Here is a 14,292-nt window from a genome sequence, read left to right on the forward strand (position 1 = left end):
TTGTGGTCTTCAGTCCTGAGACTGGTTGGATGCAGCTCTCCATGCTACTCTACCTAATGCAAGCTTCTTCATCTCCCAGTACCTACTGCACCCTACATCCTTCTGAATCTGCTTAGTGTACTCATCTCTCGGTCTCCCTCTACGATTTTTACCCTCCACGCTGTCCTCCAATGCTAAATCTGTGATCCCTTGATGCCTCAGGACATGTCCTACTAACCGATCCCTTCTTCTGGTCAAGTTGTGCCACAAACTTCTCTTCTCCCCAATCCTACTCAATACTTCCTCATTAGTTATGTGATCTACCCATCTAATCTTCAGCATTCTTCTGTAGCACCACATTTCGAAAGCTTCTATTCTCTTCTTGTCCAAACTATTTATCGTCCATGTTTCACTTCCATACATGGCTACACTCCATACAAATACTTTCAGAAATGGCTTCCTGACACTTAAATCTATACTCGATGTTAACAAATTTCTCTTCTTCAGAAACGCTTTCCTTCCCATTGCCAATCTACATTTTATATCGTCTCTACTTCGACCATCATCAGTTATTTTGCTCCCCAAATAGCAAAACTCCTTTACTACTTTAAGTGTCTCATTTCTTAATCTAATTCACTCACCATCACCCGACTTAATTCGACTTCATTCCATTATCCTCGGTTTGCTTTTGTTGATGTTCATCTTATATCCTCCTTTCAAGACACTATCCATTCCGTTCAACTGCTCTTCGAAGTCCTTTGCTGTCTCTGACAGAATTACGATGTCATCGGCAAACCTCAACATTTTTATTTCTTCTCCATGGATTTTAATACCTACTCCGAATTTTTCTTTTGTTTCCTTTACTACTTGCTCAATATACAGATTGAATAACATCGGGGAGAGACTACAACCCTGTCTCACTCCCTTCACAACAACTGCTTCCCTTTCATGTCCCTCGACTCTTATAACTGGCATTTGGTTTCTGTACAAATTGCAAATAGCTTTTCGCTCCCTGTATTTTACCCCTGCCACCTTCAGAATTTGAAAGAGAGTATTCCAATCAACATTGTCAAAAGCTTTCTCTAAGTCTACAAATGTTAGAAACGTATGTTTGCCCTTCCTTAATCTAGCTTCTAAGGTAAGTCGTAGGGACAGTATTGTCTCACGTGTTCCAACATTTCTACGGATTCCAAACTGATCTTCCCCGAGGTCCGCTTCTACTAGTTTTTCCATTCGTCTGTGGAGAATTCGCGTTAGTATTTTGCAGCTGTGACTTATTAAACTGATTGTTCGGTAATTTTCACATCTGTCAACACCTGCTTTCTTTGGGATTGGAATTATTATATTCTTCTTGAAGTCTGAGGGTATTTCGCATATCTCGTACATCTTGCTCACCAGATGGTAGAGTTTTGTCAGGACTGGCTCTCCGAAGGCCGTCAGTAGTTCCAATGGAATGTTGTCTACTCCGGGAGCCTTGTTTCGACTCAGGTCTTTCAGAGGTCTGTCAAAATCTTCACGCAGTATCGTATCTCCCATTCCATCTTCATCTACATCCTCTTCCATTTCCATAATATTGTCCTCAAGTACATCACCCTTGTATAGATCCTCTATATACTCCTTCCACCTTTCTGCTTTCCCTTCTTTGCTTAGAACTGGGTTCCCATCTGAGCTCTTAATGTTCATACAAGAGGTTCTCTGATCTCCAAAGGTCTCTCTAATTTTCCTGTAGGCAGTATTTAACTTACCCCTAGTGAGATAAGCCTCTACATCCTTCCTCTAGCCATCCCTGCTTAGCCATTTTGCACTTCCTGTCGATCTCATTTTTGAGACGTCTGTATTCCTTTTTGCCTGCTTCATTTACTGCATTTTTATATTTTCTCCTTTCATCAGTTAAATTCAATATTTCATCTGTTACCCAAGAATTTCTACTAGCCCTCGTCTTTTTACCTACTTGATCCTCTGCTGCCTTCACTACTTCATCCCTCAAAGCTACACATTCTTCTTCTACTGTATTTATTTCCCCCATTCCTATCAATTGTTCCCTTATGCTCTCCCTGAAACTCTGTACAACCTCTGGTTTAGTCAGTTTATCCAGGTCCCATCTCCTTAAATTCCCACTTTTTGCAGTTTCCTCAGTTTTAATTTACAGGTCATAACCAATAGATTGTGGTCGGAGTCCACATCTGACCCTGGAAATGTCTTACAATTTAAAACCTGGTACCTAATCTCTGTGTTACCACTATATAATCTATCTGAAACCTGTCAGAATCTCCAGGCTTCTTCCATGTATACAGCTTTCTTTTATGATTCTTGAACCAAGTGTTAGCTATGATTGAGTTGTGCTCTGTGCAAAATTCTACCAGGCGGCTTCCTCTTTCATTTCTTTGCCCCAGTCCATATTCACCTACTACGTTTCCTTCTCTCCCTTTTCCTACTACCGAATTCCAGTCACCCATGACTATTAAATTATCGTCACCCTTCACTATCTGAATAATTTCTTTTATTTGATCATACATTTGTACTACTGTAGTAGGTGTGGGCTTCGTATCTATCTTGGCCACAATATCTTTACATATTTTGTAACATAATGCAAATATCAGGTCGTTCAGAGACTCTTTAACATTGCTACATAATGGCTACCAGCACAAGTAAGCTAGTTCCACCATCTCTGACATTTTTCTAATTTTTTTAAATTCTTTTATAATTTCGTGTCAGTGTCATCTCATAGTTTTTTAATTTGCTGCCACCAACATCTTGGATTTTTAAATTTCCAGCCACCGCAGTCTCGCATTTTCTTCATTTCCCACAAGTGCCACCTTGTATTTTGTATTTTCTTCATTTCCCACCAATGTCACCTTGTATTTTGTATTTTCTTCATTTCCCACCAGTGTCACCTTGTATTTTGTATTTTCTGGTGGCTGCAGAGCCGACTGCTTGGACTATGCACTGGAAAGATCGTAGCTGTACTGCTTCTAATGTGTCTCTGCGGTCCGAGATGGATACGTCCAGGACAGCCTGTACCTTGCCGTCCAAGACCACCTGGCCTCAATCCTCTGGATTTTTTTTTTTTTTTTTTTTTTTTTTTTTGCCTCAGGTCATCTCAAAAGTGAAATGTACGGAACTCCCATTTGTATAGGTGAAGGACGACAGTAGCGAATTGTACTGTCTTATAAAAATCTACCAGATGATTTTGGAGTGTTTGAAAGAATCAATGACTCACTGAAAGAGACGAGTGTAGCACTGCATCCAAAAGCCAGTACAACAAGTGGTACACCTCCTTTAACAGCTAGGAGTGTAAAATGAATTGTAACATTTATCACGCTGAAGCAGTAATGTATTTCTTGATAGTTGAAGCCCAGTTATATGTGGTCTTAAACGAAAATATTAGATTTAAAAGTCATTTGTGCTAACTAAAGTAGGACAATGTAGTCTAAGGAAAAACAAAAACGACGCAATACGAAGGAATCGTCTGAATGGGACGAAAATCGGAAGATGTGGTGTACATATACAGACAAACAAAGAAGAACAATTTCAGAAAAACTGAATGATTTATTCAAGAGAAAATGCTTCACAAACTGAGTAAGTCAGTAACGCCTGACCATTACGCAAGCATTTATTTGCCGTGGTATTGAGTGATTGATCATAGTATGGAGGCATTCACGACTGGATGACATATCTTCTGGTAAACCTTCCGGGTTGTAAGGTCGTGGTCCATGAAACTCTTCAGCTCCTAACTTTTCATCCAGAGCTGCGCTGGACATCTTCAGAGCGGTGTTTCTCCTCCGGTGAGTCTTGGCGACTGACGGGTCGGACGTCTGAGAGCTACTTATATATCGTACAAAGTATATCTGTGACGAGATTACGATCGATTGTTAAGTTTTATCTCTGACAAAGATTATCTCTGCATATCACGTGTATCTCTGGCCACGCCCACTTTCTACGATATATAAGTCGCTCTCAGACGTCTGACCCGTCAGTCGGCAAGACTCACCGGAGGAGAAACACCCCTCTGAAGTTGTCCAGCGCAGCTCTGGACGATATGTTGGGAGCTGAAGAGTTTCATGGACCACGACCTTACATCCCAGAAGGTTTACCAGAAGATAAGATTGAGTGATAGAGTTGTTGGATATCCTCCTGAAGACATCGTGCCAAAATCTAGTCCATCTGGTGCGGCAGATCATCAAAATCCCTGGCTGTTTGGGGGCAATTGCCCACAATGCTCCAAACGTTCTCAATTGGTTGGGGGGGGGGGGGGGCGAGATCCTGCGTCCTTGCGGGTCAAGGTACGGTTTGGCAAGCACGAAGACTAGGGGCAGAAACTGCCGCCGATTGCATTGTCTTGCTGAAATGTAAGCCCAGAATGGCTAGCCATGAAGGGCAACAGAACGGGGCATAGAATATAAGGGTGCAGCGGATGACAACCAAATGGGTCCGCTATGGAAAGAGATGGCATCCACGACCATCACTCCTGAGTGTCGGTACGTATAGCGGGTGGCAGTCGGTTTGGTGTCCCACCGCTTTCCAAGGCGTTTCCAGAAATGTCTTCAGTCAGGAACCTCATCGACTCTAGTAGAATAATCTTCAGTGATAAATCTCTCTTCGAACTGAGCCTCACTGACCAGCAAAGATGTGTCTGGAGACGCCACAGACAACAAACCTGAACGTCGCCTGCCATACCGCCTGACGACATTGAGCGGTGGTCTGGGGTTCCATTTCTTTTCATAGCAGGACCCTTTTGGTTGTCATCGACGGCACGTTTACAGCACAGCGGTACATCGACGATACTGGATGCCCCGTTTTGTTGCCCTTCGTGGCAAACCAAGCCTTTATCACTATGGTCGCCGGATCTCTCCCCAATTGGAGCATTGTGGGCCGTGCCACCTCCCCCCTCCCCCCCCCCCCTCTCCACAAACAGCCAGGGATTTTGACGCTCTAACACGCCAATTGGACAAAATTTGGCACGATATCCCTGAGGAGGACATCCACAGATTTGGGCCAACACGTTATTGACCTGCTCAGTTTGTGAAGCTGTTTCTCTTCAATAAATAGTCCGGTCTTTGTGAAATTGTAATCATTTGCTTGTCCATACACGTGCATCACGTCTATCAATTTCCATCCCATTTGGATAATTATTTCGTGGAGCGCGGCGTTTTTTTTTTTTTTTTTTTCAGTGGCGGTTCATAATCACACACACGTCTTGTTTGCGTGCCCATGTTTGGCTCTGAGCGCTATGGGATTTAACATCTATGGTCATCAGTCGGCCCATGTTTACTGGAATGTTTTTGCTTGTATTATTGTATATTTTCAGAGATATCATTTCTCCCAATTAATTATAATCCACCATGCATAAATGATGTACTGAATTGTATTGGAAGCTGAATGAGGCTGTTTGCGAACTACACTGTTGCGCATATGGATGCTGCAAAGCTAGAAAATTGAAAGACCTACACTGAATCGATGCTCAGTGCAGATAGTGGCAATTGACGGTTAACGGAAACAAATGCATCGTACTTTACGAAAATAAGTGGAAAGACCTTTTATTGGTTGGTATAACCATCGCTGAGCGATCACTTTTTAAGTACAACAAAACAATGTCTTGGGAAATGTATCATGAGCAGTTTAAAATGGAATGGCTGCACAAGAGTATGTAACTGCAGCAAAGACGGGTGTCAGACTGACATCCTCTGGAAGAATTCTAACCATATACACTGGTGTACAAAGCTTAAGGACGAAAGCAACTTCCGCATGCTCTGTCACTGTCAAGTCACATAGCTCGATGAAACCGGGACATACGTAGAAAGAACTGCTACAGTATAGTACAAAGGGCACCTAAAAGAAATATGCAATGAGACTAACAGAAATCGCACTCTTATTCAAAGACAATAATTACACTGAAGTCTGGGCAATTCGCTACGTTCCCCTGCACATTGCAAAAGACGGGACGTGGTTCTTGATAGGATGTGTGATCACCACGAACGGCAATGCATGCTCTGCGACGCGCTCCCATGCTGGCCACAACGCTGGTAAGGCGTTCCTGTGGTAAGGGTCACCGTTGTTCTCTCAAGCCGGCCGTTGTGGCCGAGCGGTTCTAGGCGCTTCAGTCCGGAAACGCGCTGCTGCTACGGTCTCAGGTTCGAAGCCTGCCTCGGGCATGGATGTGTGTGATGTCCTTAGGTTGGTTAGGTTTAAGTAGTTCTAAGTGTAGGGGTCTGGTGACCTCAAAGGTTAAGTCTGACAACTGTTGGATGGTAGCAGCTCCATCTGGAAGTGCCGCAGTACGTCTCCCCAGCGCATCCCCCATGTGCCTCATGGGGTTTATGTCGGGGGAACGGGCATACCGGTTCATTCGCCGAGTATCCTCTCGTTGCAAGAGCGCCTCCGCATGCGCTATTCGATGAGCTCGTCCACTGCCATACGAAAAAATGAAGCCAGATCCGATTTCACTCCCAAGACGTACATCGTGAAGGAAAACAGTGTCACGATAATGTTGAGCAGTGAGCGTACCGGTGTACTGTGTTCAAAGATTTGGAGGTCAGCACAGCCATGTAACGCTATGGCTCCCCAAACGTAACACTTGAACCTCCAAACCAGACACGTTCGGCAAAATTCCTGTATGCTCTACATGTTCTCACCTCTCGCCACGTCCATAATCACTACTCACACTGAATCTGATCTCTTCAGAAAAGAGCACGAACCCCAATCGTCGGGTCGGCCGCGGTGGTCTAGCGGTTCTAGGCGCTCAGTCCGGTACCGCGCGACTGCTGCGGTCGCAGGTTCGAATCCTGCCTCGGGCATGGATGTGTGTGATGTCCTTAGGTTAGTTAGGTTTAAGTAGTTCTAAGTTCTAGGGGACTGATGACCACAGATGTTAAGTCCCATAGTGCTCAGAGCCATTTGAACCAACCCAATCGTCGGTGGTCGATTCCCTATGCTGTTGGCATCACCGCAAACGATGCATCCGATTTGCGCATGTCAGTGGTACACAACGTATTGCTCTTCGGTCAGAGAGACCACCCCCACGCAGCCGCTGTGAAATTGTGGGTCATAAGGTTACGTGCCTTGCAGGCCTGTTAAATTTTGTTTCCCAATTGTTCCTCTGACGTGGTCCCTTCTTGCCTGCTGTACACTGCAGCGGAAATCTGTTGCTGTAGTTGACCGTGCTCGACCACTTCATCTCTTTCGTGTAGCAGTCTTGTGGTTCGGAACGCTCCCCATGCTGTGAGTAACACCAAGCTCGTGTGTTACTCGTCACACTTCTTCATTCTTCCAGTTTCCCGAAGATTCTTCGCCGTGTGAAGTCTTCCAAATGTTGTCTCGGGCCATGTTGTAACAAAGGACACCGTCACAGTTCACCGTAACAGCTCGCTGATTGATACACACTATCTTTCTCCGTTCCTTCAACTGCTCCGTGCCACGCGGAGTGGCTGCGCGGTTTGAGGCGCCATGACATGGATTGCGCGGCCCTTCTTGCCGGAAGTTCGAGTCTTCCCTCGGGCATGGGTGTGTGTGTTATTCTTAGCATAAGTTAGTTTAAGTAGTGTGCAAGTCTAGGGACCGATGAGCTTAGCAGTTCGGTGCTTTAGGAATTCAAACACATTTGAACATTTTTAGAACTGCTTCGTGTTGCGAGACCAGCCCCATATAGCGTTATAGTTATCTGATCTCGTGTCATGTCATGTTCAGTTTTCTGCCAACGACTGGAAGACCTCTGGCAATATACCCCTCAGTTTCATTGTTTTTCACAGAGCGGGTAATTCTTCTGCGACAAAGGAAGGGTACAAAACTCTAGTATGACCGATTCTCGAGTACGTTTGTCAACCCAGAACTGCTGTTATGTAAGATTTACGGACGAGATTCGAAGATCGGTAGCGCGTTTCGTAAGGGTGTCAACATGTCACATGCTCATCAAACTTGAGTGGCAGGCCTTAAAGAGAGGCATTATTCAACCCGAAACGGCTTACTGAAGTCACGAAGCACAAGTACAAACCGGTTTACTACACCAACCTCAAGAGTACAGGTTTCATGTAGGGTCAATCAACTTACTGCTCCTTCCCACATACATCTCGTCGTAAGACTGGCGACAGTGTTTCGTCGTGTGCACCGCTCGCAAACGGATCAGGAAAGGAGCAATATACGAATTAGATTTGTACATAAATAAAATTTTGAACTGCTTCTGAGCAATGAAATAAAAGGTGAAAAACACAGTCTCGTTTTTAGACCGAGTCTGACTTTCGAGACCAAAAAAAATTTAATTTTTGTTGCAATCAGGTAATAAGCTTAGACTTTTGATTGTACAAGGAAGTCCGTATTTGAGTTGCGAACGTTAAATAAAGCTAAATATTTACCGCCAATTTGTGGGATAATACGTGCGAATATGTGCTTAGGGAAACAGTTACGGCGTCCTTCCTGCAGAGGTTATGATGTGAATCATTGCGGAAGCGAGGCCTGCACGCAAGTTCGCGAACCATTCTGCGAGAAATTTGTTGCCGCCATTTGTCGCAGAGCAGCTACTCCGACAGCAGGGTCCAGATGTCTTAATGGCCGCAATAAAACTGGGAGGGACTGACCTACGGGACTCACAACTCGCCGTGTCGACGGGACGGCTCAATTATGCATCGCTTTGCATGCAGACGCCTACTCCACGTCTGCTGCGGACGTACTATAAGTCGTCGGCTGCACGCACCTCCAATAAAGCAGTGTAGGTGGGAGTGTGGATGGCGGGGGGGGGGGGGATTCTGGAGAGGGGGTAAGGCCGAGAGGGGGGGGGGCGAAGGTGCAGAGATGCACACTGGATGGAAGTGATGCATCGCACAGGCAACTTGTGACTCGGAAAAGCACGGATGAACCACGGATATTCGCAACAGTAACATATACTGCATTTCGAAAAGATAAAGCACCCAGAAGGCACGGTCCGTACCTGAACACACCATCGGTGAATATGTAAATAGATGGAAAACTAGGGTTTAACGTCCAGTCGACACCGAATTCATTACAGGCGGAGCACAAGCTCGGATTGTTTCAAGATTGGGGAAGCAAAAAATGGTTCAAATGGCTCTGAGCACTATGGGACTTAACTTCTGAGGTCATCAGTCCCCTAGAACTTAAAAATACTTAAACCTAACTAACCTAAGGTCATCACACACATCCATGCCCGAGGCATGATTCGAACCTGCGACCGTAGCGGTCGCGCAGTTCCAGACTGTAGCGCCTAGAACCGCTCGGCCACACCGGCCGGCTTGGGGAAGTAAATAGCTGCCATTGGCAATGAGTCATTCCGGCATGTGCCTGGAGCGATTTAGGGAAGTCACGGAAAACCTAAATCTGGGTATTCGGAAGCAGGTTTGGAAGGTTCTCCTCCATAATGTGAGTGCAATTCGGTAGCCATTGCGGCACCTCGCTCGATGGGTATGTCTCTGTGACAGGGATAACGAATACCAAAGTGCAGCAGTGTTGTTCGTGTTTAGAACTGCATGAACAGCGTGAGATGTGTAATGATCGCTGTGAAGGACATAGAGACGCCACGTGCTCGTCTGAGACAGCGTTATCAGCACCTGGCGAACTTTGAAAGGGGCCTAAATGTGCACCTCCATTCGGCCAGTTGGACAGATGGGTCAGCATCCAGATTTGTGGTGCATTCGGATGCGATAGTCGCCCGATGATGAACTGTCTGGGAACGTGGGAGCAGGCATACCTGTCGTCAAGGTTTCGGTCCACCGAATCTGCCACGAGGGTGGATCGCACGCACATCGTAACCCCTGCACTAGTGGTCGGAGATAGCAAATTGTCGTCCCATGCGTAACAACGCAACACAAACGACGACGTTTGGCGTAGTGTTGCGGCCAGGAAGCTTTGACTGCTAATCAATGGCGTCTAATGTGCTCACAGATGAATCCCGGCTCTGAACTACCCTGTATTATCATCGGCGAGTACGGAGGCGACATGGGTGGCAGTCTCATTACTCAAATATTTTGGAGAGGCAGCTATGTGTTGCTCTTAAGACGCTTTTAAAACCGTGGGCCTTGCCGCTAGTCACCATGCGGCTGTACTTGCCCCACTCGCAAGTAGATGCAAGCGTGTAGGCGCATACTTCTTCCTAAAAATGTGCTTGCCAGTGGATTCCATTCACACCCTTGTCCACATACCCCTATGTTCCGTGTGGGGCAAGCTACAGCCGCGCGGCGACTAACCACTAGACGCACAGGTGAAAACGCACCTTTAGTGTCGTGGTGCGGGGAGCCGTCGGGTATGACGTCAGGTCACGACTGGCAGTGATTGAAGGAACTCTGACGGCACAATGGCAAGTCATGCACTTCCTGCGTCGTGCGAGGGTATTTTGGTGCCATTTTCCAACAGGATAATGCTCGTCCACAAACGGCACGTGTATCTACGGACTGTTTGCTTCGTTTTTATGACAACCTTCCCAACCGAATCAAGCGCACGCATCCAGCCAGAGTACCACGTCGTGAAGGTTGCTGGGACTTCTGTGTCAATGTGTCAATTTTGTAACCATTGCAATAACATCGCATACCACCTTAACCCGTGTAGTTTCATTTCGTTTCGTGCTCCCCTTATGGGTGCTTCAGCTTTCTTTGTCAGCCAGAGTACTTGGCAGATAAAAGCCCACACAAATTCCGGTATTTGGCAATATACAAAAATTCGGTGTTATATACGAATGCATTTTTATGAAAATATTTTTTGTTGTAACAATTACACCATTAGGACAGCTTAAGTAGAGATATTACTGCAACAAAATTCTTCTATAGCTTTCTGTGTAAGCTATAATTATTACCGATACCGTAAAGTACACAGATATTACCATAATAAGAAAGAAGAATTCGAAGGCAGAAGCGTCAAACGAAAATTCATTTCATTTTGTAGCCTCATCAGTGGGCTAATTCATAAATTAAATAGTAAAACTTTATGTAATTCACGCAAACCATTAAATTAACTGATGACGTACCACGTGAAAAAAAAGTCCAAGACCGAGGAGGACCCGAAGTCCGATGGTTCTGTACAAACTTAATTATATGTACACGTACAGTTCGTCCATCGCGCGAATCAAGAATTTCGACGGTTTTGCTTGTTATCGACACTGATACCAGCGAGATATTGGTTCCCGAAATTCGAAGATTTTCGAGAATGTTAAAAATCGGATAACAAATGACAAGAGAAATATTTTTTTCGTGTGGTATTATTTCAGATTAACAATGGTTTTTATTTATTTGTGCTATGAAACCTTCCTTCTTCCAAATTTTATGATTCTTAGTTAACGGGAACTACACTACATGTTTTAATAAGTGAGTTTGCGAGTATCAAAATGTGCGACGTAAACGGCCTTGTCTTCTGATTGCAACGACTTAGACGTTTAACGTTTTGGTACCAGCAAGGGACCATAGACCTTAGTATGTCACTTAAATTTCAAAGCGATACAACGATCCCTTCACGATAAATGGCCGTCTTGACATACGGACGAGCAGAGAGACAGGCGGATAATAAATGAAAAAAGTTTTTCCTGTGTTGTAGCTACAAATTAATAATTTTTTTGCTTTTAATGTTAAATCTTGCCTATTGCCAAATTTCATTATTCTAGTTCAATGGGAAGTACACTATAGAGTTGCCGGTATAAAAATATGTGACATAAACGGCCATATTTTTTATTGTATTCACTTAGAAGTTTACATTTATTGCATCGCCAAGGTATCATAGACCTTAGTAAGTGACATGGGTACCTGTTGCTGAGAAAAGTGCTTTTAACAATCAGACAGACAGGCTGACAACGAAGCGAAGTTATAAGAGTTCTGCCTTTACCGCCTGAGGCACAGAACCTGACAAACAAGCCGAGAATCTAGCTCCCTTGAAGAAAGCATGTATGGTGGACAGTAGAATGTGACAAATTCCAAGAGAAAAGACACCAAGCAAGGTTAAAATTTCAAACTCAAAAAACAGAAAAGAATGCCATCAACTCATAAACGAAAGGATAAAAAGTCACACAAAACATTAGCAGTATCAAGAAAGGATTGTTTTAAAGACACAATAAGCCCTATAGAAGATAATTACCGCAAAACCAATTCCAGGTACTGGTACAAAATCTTGGGGGAACAGCAAGTGTAAGAACCCCCTACGCTAATACTGAAAGGTGAAGAGGGAAGAATGGCACACAGTGACAAAGAAAATCCTGAAACCACGGCAAAACCATTTACTAAACTTTTGAACTGTTAAGAACTCAAATAACTGTTACAAATCAATTTAAATATCCGAATACAAACAAAACCCAAGATATTACACGCTCCAGTTCTCCGAGAAGTAGAAAAAGCGCTCAAGGGACAAAAAAATTACAAGGCATGTTGAGAATTCAGGTTTTTACTGAAATGTGAAAATATTCAAATGACACAGTCAGGACGTCCTTACACATGAACATAACACACATTGGTATAAATGAACAATTCTCCAAACATTGAACAACGTCAACCATCCACCCATTACACAAAAAGGGGGATAAGAGCAATCCTAACAACTACAGAGACAGTACATACAAGATTTTAGCCAAGTGCCTGTGAGAAAGATTAGAGAACAACAAGAGCTGGAGTTAGGGGAATACCATTAAATATTGAACATGCCACAAAAAATGGAACAGTCCCCTTTTTTCGGTTGTGGGTCCTACAGCCTAAAAATTTTTGTTGTGGCGCGAATAGGTACCGTATTTTCTTGATACTGTCTTCGTAAATTAACAACTGATCTACTTCTGCCAGTTCTTGTTGTGAGAAATGCTGGCTCAGCGCTTACCTCATTGTCGTTATTGTCTGTCATATTCTACAAACCATGGAGATATATGAAGTGGTACTCTTCAGGTCCAGAAAACCTTTCCAGTGACGTCAGTGTACTGAAGAAAGATTCTAAGGACAGGCTGCAGCAACATTGGGCCATCCAGCATGCTGAATTAGTCACAATGAGACAGGCTATACTGGAGAAAAATACACCATATACAACGTGTTATGTATGTGTTGATATATCAGATCTGGTCAGCTCCAAGAAGAATAGAAAGCAAGGGGAGCTCACTCCCTTAGAACACTACAACAACGAAGAAAACACTTTCTCGCCTTTTATTTTTGCTTTTGATTTGAAAACACAGCTGCAAGCAGCTGCCGTGTAGGCCCATTCGATGCTTCGCCGCGAGAGACAATGTTCTGCGTGGCAGAAACGCTTGGCTCCCTTAACGCTCTGGACTCAGTACGGAGCAGATCGCACTTGTCTCAAGAGTCACTTGGCTCAAGACGAGGCTCACTCATTTATTTGGTTCCTGGGAGCCACTCACTCCTCTCGACGCTGTGTGGAGCAGACCACAAGGAAACTCAGGAGTCACCCTGCGCCATGCGTTTTTCAGTCACTCAGTTATTCACCTGGCATCGCTCACGACTTCTCCACTGATTCAGTTTGAAGTTCAGCTTGAATCTTCGACTCACCACTCTCCATTCCAGTTCACCTCGCCTTGGATACTGTTGATTGTAGCAATAATGGTATGTATATTAAACTGTTAAATATTATGTATATATTCGTGAATTTATAGATTATAGAATTAACTGTGTGTACATTTGTACTTATTCGATATTTTTACTCTTCAAAAAGAGTATCTTCATAGTACATATTTTACTTTTTCAACCAACATATTTTTCCAAGCTGCAGGACATAAGTCAACCATGTTGGCTTCATACAAGAGTTTCAGATGATGTATGCTATCATTTTACCAAACTAGATAAAAAAAAAAGGAAAATGCCACTAGAGCCACCAACAGCTCCTGCCGCCATGACCAAGGCCGCGCTGCAACAGTAGTTCATCGTGTTCGGTCATAGGGCTACCTGCCCTCTGTAGAAAAAAAAAAAAAATCGAGGGCACGGATCAACGATGAACTGGAACGGCTTTCATGGGACGTCCACGCCGAACAAATGCAACGAACAATAACGAGAAAAGTGAAATATAGAAAAAAGGTCGCTGACGCATTTTTGTGTGGTGGCGCTCGACCTGGGTGTAAACCTACTGAAAAAATGTTGTCTGCCAGTATTTGGTTGGCAAGCGGAGGAGAGGTGGTGGCGTAAAGTTCCAGACTTTGCGCCAAAGCCCTGGCTTAAATACCAAACCTCTCTGCAGGATCTCATAAGGTCAGGGCATGTGACATTGTTGATGGTAATCCATCTGTTGGATGGGAATGTTAAATTTGGTGGCCCCCTTGGTGCTATTCACTACGTGTACGCTATGTGCCAGCACTGGATTTCACTCTCTCCATTCTATCATCATCATCACCATCACCCAACACAAACA

Source organism: Schistocerca gregaria, chromosome 8 (assembly GCF_023897955.1).
Source record: "Schistocerca gregaria isolate iqSchGreg1 chromosome 8, iqSchGreg1.2, whole genome shotgun sequence".
NCBI lineage: Eukaryota > Metazoa > Arthropoda > Insecta > Orthoptera > Acrididae > Schistocerca > Schistocerca gregaria.